The following is a 23,135-nucleotide window of genomic DNA, read 5'->3' on the forward strand; positions in this document are numbered from 1 at the left end:
GGTGACAGGCAATAAGGCAGAGGGGACACAATGGGAAACAGGGACCATCACGTTGTATGTGTGATTAGGTTGGGGTCTAGTGGGTTATAGCCCATCTGCATTTAGAATGTGCCACTGCATCAGCCTCTCCTTTCGCAGCCCTCTCACTACAGACCTAAGCCTTTTCTCTGTCTCTAGGATCGACAGGTTCATTGCACCTTTGCTGGAACTGTGAATGGCTTCTATAGAATTCCTTTGGCTCACCGGCCATCACGTATCATTTTGTGTTTTCATAAAGGAGAAGATCAAAGCTCACACAGCAAGAGGCTAAGCTGTGAGTTAGGTTGTCTAACTACGTATCTTTTCCATGGCTTGAAAACTGCTGTTAAGGTGGGCCAGGTACCCAGAAATGAATATTGATTTTCTGCTGTTTCATGGGGCACATCATTTTATACTATTTTCTTTAAAACTCTTTGTGTGTATGAGTGTTTTGCCTGTATGTTTGTGTATCACACGGGCATGCCTGGTGCCCACAGAGACCAGAAGAGGCTACTGGATTCCCTGGGCCTGGAATAACAGATGGTTATGAGCTGCCATGTGGGTCCTCTGCAAGGGCAGTAATTCTCTAAACCGCTGCTCCATCTTCCCAACCCTCAGTTTTTACAATGTTTTCTAACAGTTCAGCAGAGTGCCCAGTCTGATAAATGAGCTGGTCAGTGTTAGAATTTTCTCTATTTAAAAATCTTGGATTTTGAAAGTATGATAATTGTAGCAGACACAGCAGATTCACCAGCGTCCCCCTGTGTCTGCCCTCCAAACACTAGGATTCCAGGTGCATGCAACAACACCCACCTTTTTGCATCGGTGTTGGGATCCAAGCTCAGGTCCTCTCGCTTACTCAGCAAGAATTCTTACTCACCAAGCTGTCCCTCCAGCCTCTGGTGCTTTGTTGTTGTGTTTGGTTGCTGTTGTTTTTAAAGATGGGACTTATGTAGCCCAGGTTATCCTCAACTTCACTATGTAAGGATGACTCTAAACGCCTGATCCTATAGATCCCCTGTCTGCCTCTCTCTCTGTCTATCCACCCACCCAGAGAAATATGCAATATTTATGTGACAGAAAATGCAGCATTTGTCTTTCTTTTATATATTTTTAAAATTTATTTACCTTACTGAGTGCTTTGTCTGTGTATACGTATGTGTACCATGTGAATGCCTGGTACCCCCAGAGGTCAGAAGAGGGCACTGGATGTCCTGGAACTGGAGTTAAGGATGGTTGTGAATCACCAGTTTGGTGCTGGAAATTGGACCAGATCCTATTCAAGAGCAACAAGTGCTCTTAACAGCAGAGCCATCTCTCCAGCCCTTGTGTGTGTTTCTTAATTCTGTCTTCCTTATGTCTTTGTTGCCCCCTTTTGTTCCTTCTCCCTAGTGGAACAATTTTTGCACTTAGTCATAAGATGCACATACGTTTCTTGTAGGCACAGATATAAAATTCAAATAGTTTTAGTTATGTAATTAGTGGAAATTCTAGTCATGAATATGTGTTGAACACTGTCAAATTCTTTTTTTACCATTTCCCTAGGTTGTGCCATGTTTTCCTCTATATAGTATTAAGAAGAAAGATTTTCTTATTCTTCAAATATTAAACCATTCTTGCATCTTGAAGTAGGCCAATTTCAACACAGCATATTCACCTTTTTTTTAAGGCATTGCTTCATAAGAATAACTTTACAGTAAAGTTGATTTAAGGTAAAACATGGTTGTAATTTGACTGTGAAAAGACCCCCATAGGCTCGGGAACTTGAGAACTTGGTCCTTAGCTGAAAAATAGGCTTCCATCATGTTCCACTGCGGCCACAGCTTCCACGGCGGTGTTAACATGATGATCTGTGCTCTCTCAAACTGTGAACTCAAAACACCTATATTCCCTTCCATTGTCTTTATCAGGCATTTCATTGCACCACCGAAAGGAACTGATAGGTACTATTCTATATTGTCCTATAACTTTCTTTTTTGTAATGGTTTTGTTAGCTTTTGCTATCAGAGTAAACTGAGGCCTCAGAAGAAAGCTGGGAGGTGTTCCCACTCTTTCTGCTCCCCGGGAATGTTTAGGTATAAGTAACGTGATCTGGTGAAATTTATCAGCAGTTTCATCAGAAGCTGGAGTTTCCTTTGCATGGGATCTGAAATGATGCATTCCACAGACTCACCTCTGTCCTCTGCTTGATAATGCAGGACCTGGGATCCTTCCACGCATGTCTTTCCCCAACTGGCTCCCTGCTAGGCTGTGCCCGTGAGAAGCACTACAGGAGACTTGGTAGGTGAGAAGGAGAGAGACACTGGTCCCTTGCTGTGATTTCCTGGGGCTTCCTGTCTGTCCCAGTCAGCGTCAAAAGCCTCCTTTCTTCCCTCCATGACTGATGATTTTCTAGATGTAACTGACTGCAGCTCCTTTGCATTTCGGCACACCTGCCTCTCTGTACCCTCCCTTCCCCAGAAGCACCAGCCACTGGTACCCCATTCTCAGAGGGCTGGATTTGGCTCTGTGGGTCCCATCTCAAGGCTCCTCAGAATAGCTGTCACTCTAGCTCTAGGGGAGCTGGGTGTTCCCCTTTGTTGCTTATTCAGTCTATAAAGTGAAAGACTTTGACGTTTTGTTTTCCCTTGTGGGTTTCTCTAGGACAACCCTTCTCCAAAGAGAGGCATGTCCTGATCTCTCCCCAAAACCTGTGTCTGTGTTACCTGACAGGGCACAAGGAGCTTTGCAGACACGATTAAGTTGGTTTGAGATGGGAAGAGACCTAGTTCACCTGCCTAGGCCCGAGGCATCACAGGGCCCTCATGTGGGGAAGGAAGGTGGTCAGAGTTGGAGCAAGCAAAGCCGGAACAGAAGTTTGGGTTGAAGCAAACGGGAGGGAGAGGGGCGATGATACGAGATGTGCAGATGGCTTCTAGAAGCGAGGAAAGGCAAGGAAACAGCTTGTCCCTAGGGATTAGCTTCAAAAGGAGCATAGTTCTGTCAACATCGATTTAACCCAGTGAGGCTATTTTAGACTTCAGAGTAGTAAGGTAATAAATTTCTGTTGGGAGCTAGAGAGATGACTCAGCGGTTAAAGAGAATGTACTGCTCTGACAGAGGACCTGAGTTCATTTTCCAGCACACCAGTCAGGCGGTTCACAACCGCCCATAACTACAGCACCAGAGGGTCTGATGCCTTCTCTGGCTTCTTCAGGAGCCGGCACTCAAGTGCACATAGCTTTTTTGCCCCCCCCCCGTACATACGTGATTAAAAATAAAATGAACTCAATAAATCTGTGAAATTACCTGGTATGAGTGAGAAGGAAACATGGAACACGCAACAAACCCACTTAGGAGTTTATTAGAGAGGGCATGTACAGACCTGGGGAATCGGTGTGCAGAGAGAGAGAAAGATGGTGCATCTAGGTTTTTAAAAGCTACCTAATGCATGAACACAGGGAGTTGGCATGACTACATCATACACAGATGATGGGCTCATATTTGCGCGCAAGGGCTAACTGAGTCACACGTGGATGTAACCACACATGCGTGCCCGTGGATCACGGATCACACAGGGTCCTTAAATTCAGGCACTTCTGCCTGAGGGCTTATCTGCGTGGCCCTCCAAGATCACCCCCAGGGACACGCCTCCTCTAACAAGGCCGAACCTCCCAATCTTTCCTAAACATATCATCAGCTGGGGACTAAGCATACAAATACATGAGCCCACGGGGGCCATTCTCATTCAAATCATAACAGATGGACCCCATTCAGCCCTGCCTGCTGTTCTCAAGGTGCCGCCACATTTAGAAGCCATGTTCTACCTAGGTGATAGTCAAAGAACTAGTTAAATTACTGTAATCAAGTTACTGAAAAAGCAATGATTTGAGTAAGTGATTGAAGGTTATGAGAAGAGATCTCGCCTGCTTAAACTACAATGGAAGCGCACCTGTTGAGGTTCCAGACTGAGTAGAAAGTAGACGCCAGTGGGTCACCAGCATTCGTCTCTCTTCGCATCTTGACTGTGGCTGCAATGTGACCTGCTGCCCTAAGTTTCTGTTGCTAGGCACCCCCTACCACTATAAACTAAGCCCTTGTAGTGATTTGGATAAAAATGGCCCCCATAGGCCCATAGGGAGTGTCACTGTTAGGACGTGTGACCTTGTTGGAATAGGTGTGGCCTTGTTGTAGGGAGTGTGCCCCTGGGGGCGGGCTCTAAGGTCTCAAAAGCTCAGGCCAGGCTAGTGGCTTACTCTCTCTTCCTGCTGCCTGCAGATCCAGATGTAGAACGTTCAGCTCCAGCACCATTTCTGCCTGCATGCCACCATGCTTCCTGCCTTATTGATAATGGACTAGACCTCTGAACTTTTTGAGAGTTGCCATGGACATGGTATCTCTTCCCAGCAATAAAACCCTAACTAAGACAGTCCTCAAACTATGAAACAAAATGCGTGTGTCACAGTAATGAGAAAAACATTCAATATGGCCTCCCAAAAGAAAGCTTCATCAACCGAATGGATGGAAAAGTAAATTTGTTACTGTTGTAATTTACATTTCTTTGCTTGAATTCTTCTCCTATTTGCTCAGATCCTCTTTGCAAAGCTTTCAAAGGTGTAGCAAGAAACCAGGCATGGCGGTGCACACCTGTAATCCTGACAATTAGAGGGGTAGAACAGGAACATCTCAAGTTTGAGGTTAGCATGTCTCAAGGAAACAAAATAATATAAAATAATGAAAAAATGTAATGAGAAAAGAAATCCATTGTCTCTTTTTCCCTGGTACCTTGTACCATATCTGATCTTGTTCAGCAGATGGCTTCAGGTTTCTATTGCTGTGATAAATAGCATAACCAAAAGCAACTTTGGGAGGAAAGGATTTGTCTCGTAACTGTCAGGTGATAGATAACTTCATCACTGAGGGAGTCAGCCCAGGAACTCAAGGCAGGTGCCTGGATGCAGGCACTGAGGCAGAGGTCATGAAGGAGTGCCGCTTACTGCCCACAATGAGCCAAACTATCCATATGAATCATTAATCAAGAAAATGCACTATGGATTTTCCTACAGGCAAAAATCGTGGATGGTTTTCCTCAATTGAGAGTCGCTCTTTTCAAATGACTCTAGCTTGCGTCAACTTGACGGAAAACCAACCAACACAGCAGGCTTGCTGTGCATAGAAGCACAGCAACCAAGTACACAGGAAGCGAGGCCATAGCCAGGCTGAGGGTTGAGAGCTGTGTGTCTCAACTATTTCCTTCTTGCACTGAAACAGTGATCTTTCACAAGACACCACTGTGTCACAAGCCCGAGGAAATCAATCTCCTATAGGCAAAGTTCACCTCATGATGAAAGGGCTTCACTGATGGAACATATTGGAAAGAAGACAAGTCGGAGATTGATACTGTGCAATTGCCAATTTCATGAAAAGCACTTCCAAGAGTGAGAGGCCCTTTATTTCTGGGCTAAAGGATCACTCAGGAGCCTAATCTTCCTCCTGTAACAGCAGTCCGCAGCTCTTTCATGCTGAAGAGCTTTCTTCTGCGGTTGAAGATTTCTTCTTGTTCTCTTTGTGATGGAGGTGGTTCTTGTATTTTATCTGTTGCTTTCATTGGTTAACTAATAAAGAAAACTGCCTTAGCCCATTTGATAGGCCAAACCTTAGGTGGGTGGAGTAAACAGAAGAGAATGCTGGGAGAAAGAAGCCGAGTCAGGAGTCGCCATGATTCTCCCACTCCAGACAGACGCAGGTTAAGATCTTTCCTGGTAAGCCAGCTCATGGTGCTACACAGAATATTAGAAATGGGTTAGATCAATATGTAAGAGCTAGCCAATAAGAGGCTGGAACTAATGGGCTAGGTAATGTTCAAAAGAATACAGTTTCCGTGTAATTATTTCGGGGCATAAGCTAGCCATGCGGGCTGCCGGGTGCTGGGGACGCAGCCCCGCCGCTCCTATTACAACATCTTTGGGACTGGCGTGTGAAATGAGAATCCATTCTTTCGTTAGTGTCGGTTTCGCGCCAGGGTTTGGCTAGGTCCATAACAGTCAGGTTGTAGGATGTTAGGGTGTTAGGAGATTCCAAACACCTACTTGATGGGGTTGTAGGAATGAGAAAGCAGCGTTTCCTAACAGTTAATAAAGTGCTTCTGCTCTTTCCGTAAAGCAACGTTGTTGTATCGCACGGAGTCATTTCACTCTTTAAAAAGTAAAGAAAAGGGAGGTGGCTCATGATCGACTTCTTATCTCATCAGCATGAGGACCTGAGTTTGATACCCAGAACCCATGTCAAAATGCTAGGAATGGTGGCGTGTACTTACAATCCCCACGTTGGGGAGGGGGAGATGAATCAGTGAGCTCTGGGCTTGAAGAGAGGTCATGCCACAAGGAAGTGGACAGAGCCCTTATCTATCTATCTATCTATCTATCTATCTATCTATCTATCTATCATCTATCTATCATCTATCTATCTATCTATCCATCTATCTATCATCTATCTATCTCTATCTATCATCTATCTATCTATCTATCATCTATCTATCTATCTATCTATCTATCTATCTATCTATCTATCATCTATCTATCTATCTATCATCTATCTATCATCTATCTATCTACCTATCTATCTATCATCTATCTATCATCTATCATCTATCATCTATCTATCATCTATCTATCATCTATCTATCTACCTATCTATCTATCATCTATCTATCTATCATCTATCTATCATCTATCTACCATCCATCTATCTATCATCTATATATCACCTATATATCTATCATCTATCTATCACCTATATATCTATCATCTATCTATCTCTATCTATCATCTATCTATCATCTATCTATCTAGCATCTATCTATCTAGCATCTATCTATCATCTATCTATCTATCTATCATCTATCTATCATCTATCTATCTATCTATCTATCTACCTATCTTGAGAGTTTTATACGTAGGTATTATATTTGCATCATTTTCACACCGTTTTTCTCCCCCTCCAACTCTTCCCATATCCCTGCACTCCCTCTCTTTACATGGCCTACTCTTTACGTATTGCTTTACTCTCTCTCTCTCTCTCTCTCTCTCTCACACACACAGCCTGCTGAATCCGTTTAGTGTGGTTTTGTGCATGTATGGTTTTAGAGCTGAACACTCACTCCACCAGGGAGTTCTTCCCTGGCGAAGACTGAGTCTCTCTCTTAGTAGCTTATTAATTGTCTGTAGCTCTTCATCTAGGGGTAGGACCCATGAGATTCTCCTCCCATCCTCATTGGAATGTCAGCTTGTGTTGTCATTGTGTAGGTCCTGTTTAGGTGACGATCATTTTGAGATTTCACAGATACATTCTCCTTATCATATATAGAAGACACTTTCTCACAGCAGACATCCTGAGCCTCTGGCTTTTTGCAATCTTTCTATCCCCTATTCCATGATGTTCCCTGAGTCTTAGGTGTAGGAGTTAGATTGCAGATGTATCAGTTTGGTTAAACATCCATAGTCTCTTTCCCCTGTATTTTGATCAGTTGTGGCTTCCTATAATGGCTCTCTTCTGTTGCAAAAAGAAGCTTCTTTAATGAGAGGTGAGAGTTAGGAAGGTTGGTTTTCGGGAAATCAAAGCAAGAGAAGTCTAGATGTTTCCTACAGAGGATTGATCTGCATGGCACAGTGTATGGCTTAGCTTTTGTCAATAGTTATGAAAAACAGAGCTGTTGACCAGAGCAGTGGCAGAGACTAAGCATTCTAAGAACCCACCTGTGTCAATGATGCAGATGCATGTTGGCCAAGCGTCTCACTTCAAGACAAATCTTCATTCAGTCGCTCAACAACACTGCCTAGTTTTCCGTTTCCTATTGGCTCATTTTCTTTACCCTAGCAGGACTACTTTAATTACAGGATGTGGACAGTTAATTCATCTACCTCATTAGCCAGAAGGGCTTGAGAAGTGTGATGCCAGTGAAGACAGCTCTCCCCTGGTGCTGTCTCTCTCCTTACTGCAGTTCCATCGTGTGTTTGACAGTTATCTTCTGTAGTGCGAATAATCTCATGCAAACCTTGACTAATGCAGCCTCGCTAGCCTCATTAACAGCCCCATGGTAGAATGCCTACCTCTGGAGTATAAGGCTCTAGATTTGTTCTTTGGTATAATAACAAAATTGAAAGCATCCCTGCTCAGTAGCAACTAGATTGTTGGGAAATTCAGTGGAGAATTATTCAGCAGTAGGGAAAGGCAGGAGAAAAAGGAAGTTCCCAGTGGTAACAAATACGTAGGTATGTTTTTTTTTTTTTAAGTATATGACTATAACTCCATTGAATACATGGTCACTCTACTAGCCTGCTCTAGCAAGTCTAGGGATCCAGGGCTGGTTCTGGGAATCAGATAAATCAGGAATGTTCCCTGCTGGGTTTCAGTTTCTAATTTCGGATGAAGTCCTGTAGCCTGTGGGACATTCAAGAGCACAGCTATAGGAAAACGTGATCTCTCACATCTCATTTTAGAACTACACTTGTGGAAACCTGAACGGAAGGAAATTTGGTGAAGCCCATCCCGATCACAGAAGTGTCTGTCTTTCGGCCAGGCAGCCCTACTTACGAGTGTCTCCTGATTTCCCATAGGCACACTTCCACATGTGCAACAGCGCTGCCGTGGTTCATGGACACAACTGGAAATAATCGAACCGCTTTGCCATCCACAACTGACTGGGTCATAAGGCGCGGTCATTTGCACAGTGGGTGTCATGTGCCTACAAAAGAAAAGAAAAAGACGATAAAGAGCATTTCTACAAACGGCTTGACACGTCAAGAAAGAAAGGAAAATCTAAATCTAAAAATCTTCCCCTACCCCCTTAAAAATAAAATACAATAGCAGAATTCCTATTAAGGACAGGAATCGTGGATTTTAAGAAAAGCAACATTTATAAGAATTATTATTCAGGAAAAGAGAAATCTTGGTATGGGGGGCTCACATCTGTAATCCCAGAACTTCCTATCCCAGCGGCCAAGGCGGGAGATTCAGTAGTGGGAAACACTACTGGCCTCGTTGATGCTCTGCAAAGCTGGGGGACGGGGTGAGCATTACTTTCCCTAAAGGTCTCACAGCCCTGTAGGAAGTCTACTCTGGGTGATCCAACGTCACCACTTTCATCCTCTCTCTGCCTCCCTAGCACCAATTTAGTCCTCCTCTTGCCAAGCTGGAACTGTGTTTAATTCAAAATCTTCCTCCTTCCCTCCCTTTTCTCCTCTTTCTTCCCCCTCTCCTCCTCCTCCCTGCCTCTTCCTCTCTTTCAGCAAGGTCCTTCTGGATCCCCAACTCTGTCTCATTCATGTACTCTTCTTCCATCCTTTTCCCTGGATGTTTAGTTTTACCTTCTTAGGACTTTCCCACACACTATTTCTGCTGCTTTGGTTGGCCTTGCAGCGGCTTTCAATCTCACCACTACAAAGAGTTCTTTTATCGAGTCTTCCTGCTCTTTCGGAATCAACAGTCCCTGCTGCCTTCTGTTTCTTTCCTAGCGTTCAGGATTTGAGCTGAACGTGGAAGCTCAGTAAAGCAGAGACCACGCACGCAGCCTGTATCCCCTGTATCTACTGCTGAGAAATAGTTGGTGCTCATCAGGCTGTGTTGAATGGATTTTTTAAAATGGGCCTTTTACTTCTCGAGTGGAACCGGTGTTTCGCGTGTAACCTCAAAGGCGCATTTCTGACGTAGGCATCAGTGCGTCTCAGGTTGGACTTCTTCAGCGTTTGGCGTGGTCCTACTCCTCCATGACCAGTTTTGGGGGCAGAGAGGCTGCACCTCTTGGGGTTCACGGTAGGGCAGACAAGGAAAGCCCACAGATTTCAGAGTTTCAGATCCCGTAGGGCACTCGCCTCTCTGTCTGCAGCTAATTTTTGCACAGCAGATAATTATTTATAGCAGTTTATCTAACTGGCATATCATGCTGCTGGGACTGAAGTGGCAGCATTGACAATAAGCTTGCCAATTATGCATTATTTTGGGCCTTTCTGTACAAGTCTATTTTCTAACAGACCAAAAATGATCTTCATTTAGACTCTCCTTTTGGTGATTTTTCCCCTCCCCCATGTCTGCTTGTGAATTAAATTTGAGAGATCTCAGAAGGCTGAATCTAGCAGTAACTGCCTTGGACCTACCACACACTCAAGCTCAAACTCATCCCCTCATTCAATTTTAACAATAGGGTCCCCGACGCTAGGAATGAATGTCAAGGAAAAGCCAGTGGAGGGTGCATGTTAGCTTCTTAAATTGTTGAATTGGGCTGAGTAGATTAGTAGCTGTTTCAAGAACGTGTTCCCGATCACTACTGTATTCAGTGTCTTCTTCTCTTGCCTTTGGCTCATGCCCAGATCTCTGAAGATGTCAGAGAACCATGGAACACAGAGGGCCAGCTGCAGCTGTGGCCAGAGATGCTTCAGGTCACAGTGGTTCTCAACCTTCCTACTTCTGTGATCCTTTAATACAGTTCCTCATGCTGTGGGGACCCCCCCCAACCATACAGTTAATTTTGTTGCTACTTCATAACTCTAAGTTCGCTTCTGTTATGAGTCGTAATGCAAATATCTGTGTTTTCTGATGGTCTTAGGCGACCCCTGTGAGAAGGTCATTTAATCCCAAAGGGGTGGTGACCCATGGGTTGAGAACCACTACTCTATGCATTTGGGAGTTCTAGAGAAATGGCTTGGTGGTTAGGAGCACTTGCTGTTCTTCCAGAGGACCAGAGTTGAGTTCCCAGAACTCATGCCTGGCAGCTCACAGCAGCCTGTAACTCCTGCTCCAGGGAATCTAACAAGTTCTTTTGGCCTCAGTGGGTAACTGTATGCCCATGGTATGCACTCACATAGACACACAATTTTTTAAAAAACAGAAGAAAAAAAAGAAACTCATTTTTCTGGTGACTACATAAGGACCTAGAAGGTAGTGTGACTTGCTTGTGGCAAGGAGGAGATTACAGCTGTGCTGTGTCCACTCAGGCTCCATGATGCTCTTCTGTGCCTCCCTGCCAAGCTCACCACTTACCATCTCCAGCCCATGAGTCTCTGCATCCCGTCTCTCAGTCCCTGGGTAAGATGAAAGCTGAGATTTCTATTTTCTACCCAAGTCAGGTGTCCATCTGGTAAGGCTGAGTCTTCCATCTGTGTGAGGTTCCCAGGGTGGCTAGAACTGTGCTGTGAACTGTGGTCTTGGCCGACAGAATGCCTCCCTGTCCTGGAGGCTAGCATCCATCATCTGCTAGCAGGGGTGGTTTCTTCCGAGAATACGAGGGAGAAAGTGTTCTTTGCCTCTTCCTGCTTCTAGCACCTCCAGGAATTCCTTGGCTGTGTTACTGTCCCTCCAATCTCGGCCTCCATCTTTGCACGCGTGCCCAGCTTCTCTATGGGCATCCTTGCCTTGTCTTCCCTCTGAATGCGGCTGTCTCTGTCCCTAAGTTTTTCACTTCTATAAGGGCATCAGTCATTGGAGGAGGGTCTAGCTTAGTGACCCAATTTCAACTTGATTGCTTCTGTAAAGGGCCTGTTTTCAAATCAGGTCACCTTCTAGGGTCCTGGAGACGACAACTTCTTATCTTTTGGAATTATACACATTTCAAACCAGGACACCATCCAAAGAGTGTTCCCTGTCAGTTAAACTGCAAGACTACCTACCACCCGTTAGAGGGACCCATGCAAGGGCAGATAGACAGCTGAAGGAAGTGTCTCTGCACCTAGATGGTGTTTAAACAAATAAGCAGGCAGAAGCCTAAACTTAAAAGTGTTATTACTGGGCCAGGTGCTGTGCCTGTACCTTTAATCCCAGCACACAGAAGGTAGAGGCAGAACCCTGTGAGATCTATGCCAGCCAGGGCTACACAGTGAGGCCCTTTTGTGCAACCAAAAAGCATTGTTATTATTGCTGTTCTTGTTACTATTCTCAATATTCTCCTTGTTCATATTTCTGTGATTTGCCCATTCATTTATTAATTCATTCAACCATTTATTTATTCATAAATTTGTTGTTAAATATGGTAGGCCCTGTTCTAAGGCAATCAATAAAGTAGACACAAGTTCTGATCTTTGTTGCTCTGGTTTTTACATGGTTCATTGTGTCCTCTCAAGGCCTGTGTGTTGAAAACACAGTGTCTAATATGGGGGTAACAGCTAGGATGTGGGGGGACTTTAAGAAGTGGGGCGTGACTGGCGGTTGCTAAGTATCTTGAAGTGTCCCCACAGATGTTAAAGCAGTATGCACTCCCAGTTTCTTGTCTTGTCCTGTGATCACTCCTTCTCACATATAATCCCATCACTGTGATGTTAGCCCCACGAGGTCTACAGCAGAGCCAAATGATGTCCACACCTTGAACTTAAGTGTATTTGATTATGAGCTAGCTGAAAGGGTACAGTATCGGAGATTTTATTACAGTTGCAGACAATGGATAAATTTATAAACTCATGGAGTTTATATTCTCGTTGCAGGAGACGTCAGATGTAAATTAAATACACAATCATGTTAGATAGGCATCAATTGTACGAAGAAAAAATAAACGCAGAAGGGCAAATGCCAGGAAAAATATGATGCATTTGGGATTAAGTGAAAACCAACACTCAGACAGTAGAGGTGATATTAAAGATCCAGGTCCAAGGGAACTAGATCAGCGTCTGGGGAAAGTGCCTTCCAGACAGAAGGACAGCCATTGCAAAGGCTGTGGAGTTACAGCATGGCTGGAACGTCCAGAGGCGATGAAGCTGAGAAGAGGCACGTGAAACCAGTGTCATGGGATGATGCTGAAGGGATGCTGGCCTTTCACAAGATAGACCTGACTCCACAAAGAAGGCTTAGAAAGGGGAGCGATTCCATCTGACTCAAATGTATAGCTTTTGTCCGTAGGATAGAAGCAGGGCAGGGACCATAATGGTGACCTAAGGAGGTTGTGCTGAGGGCCTGAACCAGGGAGATGAGCGGAGTGGGTAGAAGGGCTTTCATTCTAGACTCTAGAACTATCAGTTACATATAGGTAATTCTTCCCTATGGACTGGGTATGATTTGCCGGGGGAGGGGGTGTCAAGATTAATACTATGAGTTTTGCGTCTGAGTGTGTAGAGAAATAGCTATCATTAACCTGGATCTGAAAAACTGGGATTCAGCTCACTTTGGGGCAAGTGTGGAGACTCCTGCATGGAAACATCATATGGCGTGAATTAGGTCTGTATTTTTCAGCCCCACCCAAACACTCAAAATTATCCTTTCCTTCCCTCCCAGTACAAACCATGGCCTTTCCCTTCCCTCTGCCCATTCACTCCGGCATCTGGGGCCTCACTGACATTTCCCTCTTCCCTGAGGTGCCATCTCAACTTGCTTCTCCCTATCTAAAGTCAGAAGCATTCACTGGCTTCATATTTTCTTTCTACAGAGTCTGAATCAGACACCGCAGGCGCTGAGGTTTTGGTGGGAGCCTACAGGCTTCTCAGACACTTTGCTCAGCCTCCTTCACCCACGCAGTACTCCTCTGACTTCAGCTATGGGCTCTGCCCGGTCATCTAATTCCTTCCCTTTCCTCTCCCGTCTGCAACGGTGATGGTTATTGAATAGTTTGGTCTGAGTATCTTCCGTGACGAAGATGTGAGCAGTCCACACGGAGCACCCACTTCACAGTAACTCCTACTGGAGGAGAACGGGGTGGGGTGTGTATGTGTTATCTTCTGGGATGAAGATGTAAGTCCACACCGAGCACCCGCTTCACATTCGGTGACTCCAACTGGGAGCCGGTAGTTCTGATTCCTTTCTTTAGTATCTACAGAGCTGTGTTCTCGGGGTGTATCGCCAGACCTACTTCAAGTCTCCTCCCTCTCTCCGGGGTCCCGCCTCTCCTCGACTGATAAAGAAACAAGCAGAGGGAGGGGAGGAGGGAAGGCCAGGTTGGTACTTGGGTGTTGAGCTCTTGACTTTGATCTAACTCACTGTTGGCCTTTGGTCCTTTCTGGCTCCCAACCCTACCCTCCTGAGCCCCGTTAATCATTAGTACATTTCTAAGAAGGAGATAAATTGTGCTATATAAACACTGCAAAAGAGAAAAAACGAAGCCCAGTTCAACCAAACAAGTTTATTTGAGCAAGAAATGGATTGTAGAACCAGCCGAAAACATGGTTCACCTCATCCCTACCCCCACCCCATCCTACCCTGCCACATACACACAGGCTATGAGGATCTATTTTAATAACCAGGGAGAGGAGAAAGGACAAACAGATATTACCTGGGGCTTAATTTGATAGCTTTCATTCTGGGATTAATTGAGGGGTTAGCAGCTGTGATTGGCTGAAGCTCACTTAGTTATAATAGTTACTCTTGTCAGACGGTGGTGGCGCACGCCTTTAATCCCAGCACTCGGGAGGCAGAGGCAGGCGGGTCTCTGGGAGTTTGAGGCCAGCCTGGTCTACAAGAGCTAGTTCCGGGACATGCACCAAAGCTACAGAGAAACCCTGTCTCGAAAAACCAAAAAAAAAAAAAAAAAAAAAGAAATAGTTACTCTTGGTTAGGTGAAAACCCGCTTGTAAATCAATAGATTGTAGTTCATTAGCTATGGGATTCCTTCAGGTCAATATGTTGTTCAAATGCAAGGGCTGGCGTGGGCCAACAGCAGCATCCACTTCGCTCTAAAGTTCATTTTGGTTTAAATTCTAACTCTGCTACTTCCTTGGCTATGTTGGGCAAGCCACTCAATCTTTCTCATCTTACTCGCTTCTACAATAAACGAGTTATATATAAGTATATAAAGTTATCTATAAGTATATGTATGCACACATATCTTAGCTGGCACAGTATTATACATAGAAATCCAGGGACTAAATGCCATCTTCTTAGGGCATTCTGGGATTTCTTGCTGCATTGTTCTAGTTTCAGCATGGTCTCAGCTCCTTGCTTTCTGGCCTTGGTTAATTCCTGAAGACAATATCCACAGGACTCCTAAGTGAGTTCAGTTTGAGGTACATAGTCCACAGAGTTGGACGACTGGAGTGTCCCGGAGGCAATGAGGGCCAAGGGTACCTATGGGAGAGCAACAAGGAGCTCTGGGGATCCCATGTGAATCTCGTTTAAGACTTGGTCTCAAGCTAATGGCCTAATTAACCATGGGACCAATACTTACTTCAGTCTTGTTGCCTGAATAGTGTATGTTCTTGATCTTCCAAGCAACCATGTGTGTGTATGCGTGCGTGCAAGCATGCATGCGTGCGTGCGCGCGTGCATGTGTGTGTGTATGTGTGTATAAGCATGCATGCGTCTGTCTGTGTATCAGTTAAGGAGAGAAAGAAAAGCTTGGTGAAGTGCTAATTAAAAAGCAAAAGAAAACTCTTTCAACACTGGCCCTCTAGCCAAGCAAGAAATACAACAAGAATTCCATTTTTCTCAGGGGATGTGGAATAAATAGTCAGTGTGAAGAACAGGATAGACACAGAGAAGTAAACAGACAGAAGGGTATTCTGTGAGAAAGTGCGACCAGTTTCCATCCATTCCAGTTTAAGAGTGGATGCTTTGGGGCCTTCCCCACTGTTTGATCCCAGGGTTTAGTCCTGTCTCCTGGCTTTTCCTTCTTCTCTGGGTTCTCTCTGGGCTGCTAATCCTTTGTTCTAGGTCCCCATGCCAATGACCCGAGTAATCTAGAATGAAATCTAGATGCTTGGCATTTCTCAGTAATACCTGTGACTGCTACCGAGGACCTTAATATTATAGGATGGTAATGCGTGCACCTGAGATTAGCTCTTATTTCTATGCCTGTTCAGGGTAGATGTTAAAAAATATTCTTTGGATAATCAGTATCTAGTTGCACTCTTCCTCAGCTGAGCAAAAAGAACCTTCTAAGGTTCATCTAGTACAGCCTTGTTGGAGCACAAGATCAACTAGCAAATAATTGTTGGCTGAATGAATACACCCATAACCTAATTAATCAGCCATAAGACACAGGAGTCCTTGTTACCAAACATGTCATTGCCCTTCAGATCTCAACGTGTTCCCCACAAAGGCATATGTGTTGAAGGCTTCCCCATGGTTCCCCACGCCTCAATGTCCAGAGTAGAGCTTGGTTTACAGAAGTAGGTGGCTGGGAACGTCCTGGCACACTCAGTCTCTCACTCTCTCTGTCTCACTAGCTTTTACACATTTGTTTTATAGACTTAAAACAGGAAGTGTACACCACTTTGCATCTTCACTTGGCATTAACTCAATCTGAAGGGGATGTCACATAACTTGGCCCCATACTGAATTTTAATATCTAAAAGGCTCTTAGTCATGGTGTCCCTTCATCTTACTTATTTTTGGTTTTGTTTTCATTACCTGTCCCCCAACTGAACTAAATGTGAAGATATTACTACTTTTAAACATCTTCCACAAGGGTTCTAATGCACGGCTGGGGGTGAAGATCATTTCTCAAATCATATGGGCGCTCATTTGCTTGTGTTTATTGTTTGTTCAGCTAACATCTCTTATTTGGTTTTACTTAACCTTTCCATGTTTGCACATCTGATGTATTAGTTGTCCTGCTCACTGCTCTGATTAGACTACGCAACAGAAGCAGCTTAAGAAAGACTTAAAGAGGCCCACCAATGGGGGCAGTGTGAGTCCAACGTGGCAGGGAAGGCATGGTGACTAGCTTGTTGCACAGTTGTTACGTCCCAATAGCAGAAAGGAAGCCGAGAGTCTACTAGAGGCAGCTCCAGGGTATCACCCTCAAGGCTAGCTCCCCAAGAACCCACTTCCTCAAGTCAAGGATTCCTCCTGAAGATTCCACAGCCTCCCCAAACAGCACTGCTACCGGGAGACCAGGTGTTCCAAGTCATGAGCTTAGCAAGATTCTTCATGTTTAAATCACTGCATCTAATAAACACACTATTCCCACTCCACCCGTGTTCTTAAATTAAATCTCTATCTATGCCCAAGAACAAAGGCCTATTATTCTCCTTCTGAGTAACAGATAGCCTCCAGAGTACATGCAAAGGGCTTGCCTCTACTTAAGCCTTCTCTTCCTCTAGGCTTATAGCATTATTTTTCTCATCGTTGAGACTGGACACCTGACAAGAACTTAGGAAGCGAGGTTTAATTTTGGCTCCCAGGCCAAGAAGGGCGAGTCTATTGTGGCGAGGAAATCATGGTGGCTGGATGGTGAGGCCACTGGCAAACACTGCAGCTGCAGGCAGAAGGGCGAGAGAAAGGGATGCTGGTGCTCAGTGAGACCTCTGGAAACATCTCCCCAGACACAGCCGGCAGCGTGTGTCCTTGGCGATTCCGAATCCAGTCACGCTGACGGTGAAGATTCACAGGGACGCATAATGGATGCTTATATGTGACAATAGCTCCTAATGGAACGGCAGCATGGAGCCCAGGGTTCTGACCCTGCCATTAACGTTGTCCCTCTACTCCACGCTGGGCAGGAGCCCTCATCCTCCTCCCCTGCCTACTAAGAATATGCAGCAGTTGTCGCAGCCCTGCTTGACTTTTTGAAAGGATGGCTTATATTATATCTATATTTTTAATGTCCATTTTCCATGCCTTGTGAAAGCTTCATGCTTGGCCATTGAATGTCTCAGAGAGCCGTAACTGCCCTTTGCCTCAGATCACTCTTGCCACATGTGGGTCAATACAACTGTCCTTTCCAAACAACGAGAGCAGATGGGACCCTTCTACCACCATTCTCCCTTTCAACAAGGTACAAGGGTGAAAGCCTCCAGTTTTGTCGGGTGTCCACCCGATAAATATTTAATGGGAAAGAGCACTGGGTTAAAAGTCAGTGCAGAAGTCCTCCTGGTCAGCAGCCTCCACCTTTGTCCCCTTTCCACTCCCTTCCAGCAGACTCAACCCAGTCTGGCTTCCAGAAGCCTTGAAAATCTAACAGGATAGTCTGCTATATTCTCTGGCCTCTGCTTTGCTCTGCAACGCCACCGCCCCGCAATGAACCCAGTTTTGGCCACTACATTCCAGCTCCGTTTCTTAAGCTTGAATACACGTGTTTATCGTCGCCAAACACGTTGGTCCTGGGGACTCTAAGTTTCTCACTTTGTAGTACGAGCCACCCTTCCAGGGACAAGAAACTTGTTCCTGATAATATATTTGGGAAAGTCCTCACTGTGCAAGAATGAGGAGCTAAGTCCAGATCTCCAGCACCCACATTGCACAGACTGAGTGAAAGAAAAAAAAAAAAAAAGGCATGTGCCTGCAATCCCAGCACCGGGGAGAGAGAGGGAGTGTTCCTGAGGCTCACTGGCCAATGAGTCTCACTGAATCAATGGACTCCAGATTTGATGAGAGACCCTCTCTCAACAAAGAAGATGGAGGGCTAGAGAAGGAAGGTATTTGAATGAGAAATGTCCCCCATAGGGTTGGTGTTTGGATACTTCATTCCCAGTCGGTAGCCCCATTTGGGGAGGAGTAGGGGGTGCAGCCTTGCTGGAAGAATTTGTCACACCAGAGATTATATAGAACCTCACCCTGTTTCCAATTCCACAGAGACACACTTCCTCCAACAAGGCCACTCCTGCTATTAGCATCACTCCCTTTGGGGGCCATTTTCTTTCAAACCACTACACCATCTTTATGGGAAAAATTTGAACTCTACTGTAGTGGCATTTCATTTATATTTTAATAAATAAAGCTTGCCTAAAGATCAGAAAAGTAAAACAGTCACACTGCCCAGCCTTATAGATTAGGTAGCAATGCCACACACCTTTAATCCCAGTAGCCACACTAGCTTGCCGTAGAAACCAGGTAGTAGTGGTGCACACCCTTAATCCCAGAACTAGAGAGGATTATAAAATGGGAGGAGACAGCTCTCACTCACAGTCTCCTTCTGAGGTTTCCTGGAGACAAGATCACCATTTTGAGGTTGAGCTAAGAGTCAGTTGCTGGCTGCTTTGCTTTTCTGGTCTTTAGGTTGAACCCCAATATCTGTCTCTAAGTTTTTATTAATCACACTACTGTGTTATATTGAACACTAGTGCATATGACCAATAACCAATCCCAAGTTAAAATGTGGCCTCAACTATGTGATTCCCCAGGAAAATCGGTAGGAAACCACAGCCACACTACACAGAAGAGAGAAGTTCCCCTCCTCCACCATGTCAGAGCATGCTAATACACACAGGAAGGAATCAGACTTGATGTTCTAAGTGGTATCGAAGCACATGCTGGGAGTCCACTGAGATGCCGCCAGTTCACTTTCCAGGATCAGACAGACTTCATATCCACTGCTTGCCATTGAGTGACACGAGCATATCAGTCAAGCTCTCCACCCCCTCACTCCTCATCCCATCCACATAAAAGGGATACAAAAAACTTCACACGTGCATAATTACGGGGGTACGCAGAGACAGCACACACTGTAAGCAATACACTTCAGAACTCACAGTTAATTTTGGGCCACTGGGCATGGGCTATAAAATAACAGATGGCTTCCTTTTCCCCCGGAACTGATCACAGTCTGGAGGGAATACGGATTATCACCATATGAAAATGTTTCAAAGATAACTGCATTCCTGAAGAACTATTGATTCAAAGTTCCCTTAACCCTTAATCTTCCTGTATGTATCCTCGCCAGACAAGGAGGAGATGGGCTCCTGACTGCGTGCATCTATACTCAAAGTAGCTTTTTTGTTAGTGGTGCTTTAAAAAATGTCTTTTAAAATTATTTATTTATCTATCTACCTACCTATCTATGTATCTGTCATCTATCTATCTATCTATCTATCTATCTATCTATCTATCTATCTATCTATCATCTATCTATCTATCTATCTATCTTAAATATCTATCTGTCATCTATCTATCATCTATATCTATCTATCATCTGCCTAATGAGTGTGGGGGGGGTGAGTTGTTTCTTGTCTTTCATCGTGTGGGTCATCAGGCTTTGTGGCAGATGCCTTTACCAACGGAGCCATCTTGCCAGCCCCGAACTGTCTTTTCCCTCATATTTTAGGTGTATGAGTCTTTTGTCTATGTGTGAGTATGTATGTGGACCATGTTACCCGGTGCCCACAGCAGTCAGAAGAAGTCACCCGTCTCCTGAAACTGGAGTTTCTGATGGTTGTGAATCAGTATGTGGGTGCTGGGAACTGGGTTAAGATCTCCTGCAAGAACAACTAAATACTCTTAACCACCCAGGCCCGCTTCCCAGCCCTCTGCACAGTCTGTTTTTAGCTTGAGTTTTTCTCCCAAGTTAGCTGCTCTGTAGAGGGAGCCTTCCTTGCCTGACTCTTCTGTCATTACATAGTCACACACAGGGCAGTTCCAGAATCACTACTATACAAAGGCTTAGCTCTTTCTGCCGCAGGATTGGGAAGATGATTAATCATTATTAAGAGCAATATTTTTTTTAAACATCCCAACACCAGAATCACTCCAGAAAGTCTTTGTTCTTGGCTCACAGTATGTTTTACTCCTGAGGCCTGGAGTGGCTTGTTACCACCCTGTGGGGCGGTCACAAGACAAGGGACTAGAGTGGAATAAGTGTCGCTTGGTCATCTTGGCTCTGCCATGCCCTTCTGGACACATCATGCTAACCTGCAGAAAGTTCCACTGTGTCTAACGCTGTTCTTTCAAAGATGTTTCCTTATCACTTTAAAAAAAAATTCTTTAAAATAATCATAATTCAAATTAGCATGGAATTTCAATCTATCATTCAAATGATCTCCAGGTTTTCAGAATAAAAGTGGGAAGCGTTGACAGGGGGAGGCTGCTAGCTGGGGAATAGCTTTTGAAGGATGAACATTTCATTTTGAATATGCTGAATAAAAATACATTTTGAATATGCTTGGATGGAAAGCAGTTTGGGATGTGTTGAATAGAAGACGTGTCCTAATTACTGTAATGCGCCAATTCAAGGATCTCACTGGAAACTGCTCAATTTCAGAATCAATAGTTCTGATTGCTGTGCTTTTGAAAGGGTCTCAGAGCCTTTGGCACAGCCATTCTTTGAGGTTTATTCTACCAGGGGGTAGGGGACAAAGCCACTCTCCAAGGGTAAAGCTTTTTGCCTGAAATTCCTGAGGGTTCTGGGACTCAGACCTGATGTGTTGCGCTCAGTGCATAGATTAGATGGTATTTCTCAACAGCTAAAATAATCAGTAATATTTGCCTAAAGGGAGCCTAGTATCAGAGTTCCGTGGTTGGCTGCCAAAGGCTACATCAGATCTCCTTTTCTGGTTTGTGTTTGAATAAGGGAATAGATAGTAATGTCGCTTAGCTAAACACAAAGCCTGTTTTTGTCCTGAATGAGCGGTTAGAGTTTCTGACTTTAAAACAGAGATAGAATTCCTTCTCCGCTTGAATTAGCACACCAACCAGCAAATCAACAAATATTTATTGAGATCCTGCAATGGAACCTTGGACTTCCTTGTTTAATAACTCTTGGCAGATTCTCTGGCGTCCTGGTAAAGAAAACATTTCCTCGACCAAATCACGCTAAAAGCGTGTTTATTTTTCCATTTCATTTGTATTCACTAAGGTTTCCTTGTGATCTTTTTCCTCCCATGGAAGTACACTATCAGTTTGATGCTCTAAATTCAGTTCAAACAAAATGTAGCTTCGAAAGATCACTTTGAACCCTGAATTAAGGTGGGGGCAGGGGAAGTGCATTAGGATGTGTGATCTAATGCTACTTAATTGTTGGTCCACAGAATTTCACTTGGGGAACCACAGTTGGAAAACACGGTATAGGTGGCAGAGCTGGTGAAGCGCTATTAGTAAGAACTCAGAGACAGAAATTGGGGTTCAACCTGAAGATCTGAAAAGCAAAGCAGTCAGTCACCGGCTCTTACCTGTACCTCAGTCCAAAATGGTGATCCTGCTTCCAGGAGAATGAGACTGTGTCTGAGAGCTATCCCTCATGTTTTATAATCCTCTCTAATTCTGGAAATAGAGGGGTGAACCACTAGGCTTAAAGGCAGGCACTGCCCGGTTTCTATGGCAACTAATGTGGCTACTGGGATTAAAGGTGTGCGTTACCACTGCCAGGTCTGTAAGACTGACCAGTGGGGCTGTTTTACTCTCTGAGCTTTATTTATTAAAATACAAATGAAATGTGACTACGTTTCTCCTTTTTGTCTAAAATAAAAAAGGTTATAACTAATATAAAAAACTATATACAATAAATACAACTATATACAGTATATATAGGCAATAAATACATCAACAATGTCTAGTTCATTCCCATTTGACAAATTCAGAGAAAATACTCCATATCTATCCTATCTTGGTGAGTTCAAAGTCTTGTACTTTCTACCACAACTTGCATTACCATCCCAAACTATCTTTTGATATCTCAACCTTATATACTTTACATTTCTGTAGTGAATGTCTTTTCTGGGTCTCATAAATAAGGGAGACTATAACTAGCTAGCCTTCAACTACCTCAGAGACCCAAGAAGAAAATAATGTTAACTGAGTAATCAGGAAGTGCAAGCAAGCACTTCCAAAAAATGTTAGTGATGACACAAACAGTCGGCACCTGAGCAGTCAACCAAAGTTCCCCTGCAACTTCGGGGCATCCATCTTCAGCTTACAGTTCTAGCATATCTGACAGACTTTTTTGTGAAACAGGATATTTTGTGTCCTGCTTGTCTAATTAGGACAGCATACTGTCAACAGTCAAGGTGGGCGATTTCTCGCCCAGTGGCTTACTTTTGCCACAAAGAAAGTAAACTCCATATGGAGTTTTTTGATGCCCATTATCTTCTCTGAAGTAGATTGGTGCTGCCAGGAACAGACATATCTCATTGTCATAAAAAGAAAGAATCTAGGTTATTAAAACATCTTAAATGCCATATTCTGTAGATCTCTGTCTATCTAAAATATAACTTTGTTTGAAAACATACCAAATGTGACTACAAGTTTGATTACACTAGGTGATTTTTAAGGACTAGAAATTTGCATTGCATTGTTAAATGACTACCTTGAGCAAGAGTGGAAATATATATATATATATATATATATATATATATATATATATACACAGTATGTTCTAACAAAATTAATCTCAAATTTGTTTCAATATAAAAAATTTGTATACAATATACAAAAGTCCAACCCAGTGTAAAACATTCAAAACTAGTAGTTTCTTTTTAAAAGTAGATTCAATAATCTACCTTTTTATTTTATCATATCTA

This window comes from Chionomys nivalis, chromosome 20, assembly GCF_950005125.1.
Source record: "Chionomys nivalis chromosome 20, mChiNiv1.1, whole genome shotgun sequence".
NCBI lineage: Eukaryota > Metazoa > Chordata > Mammalia > Rodentia > Cricetidae > Chionomys > Chionomys nivalis.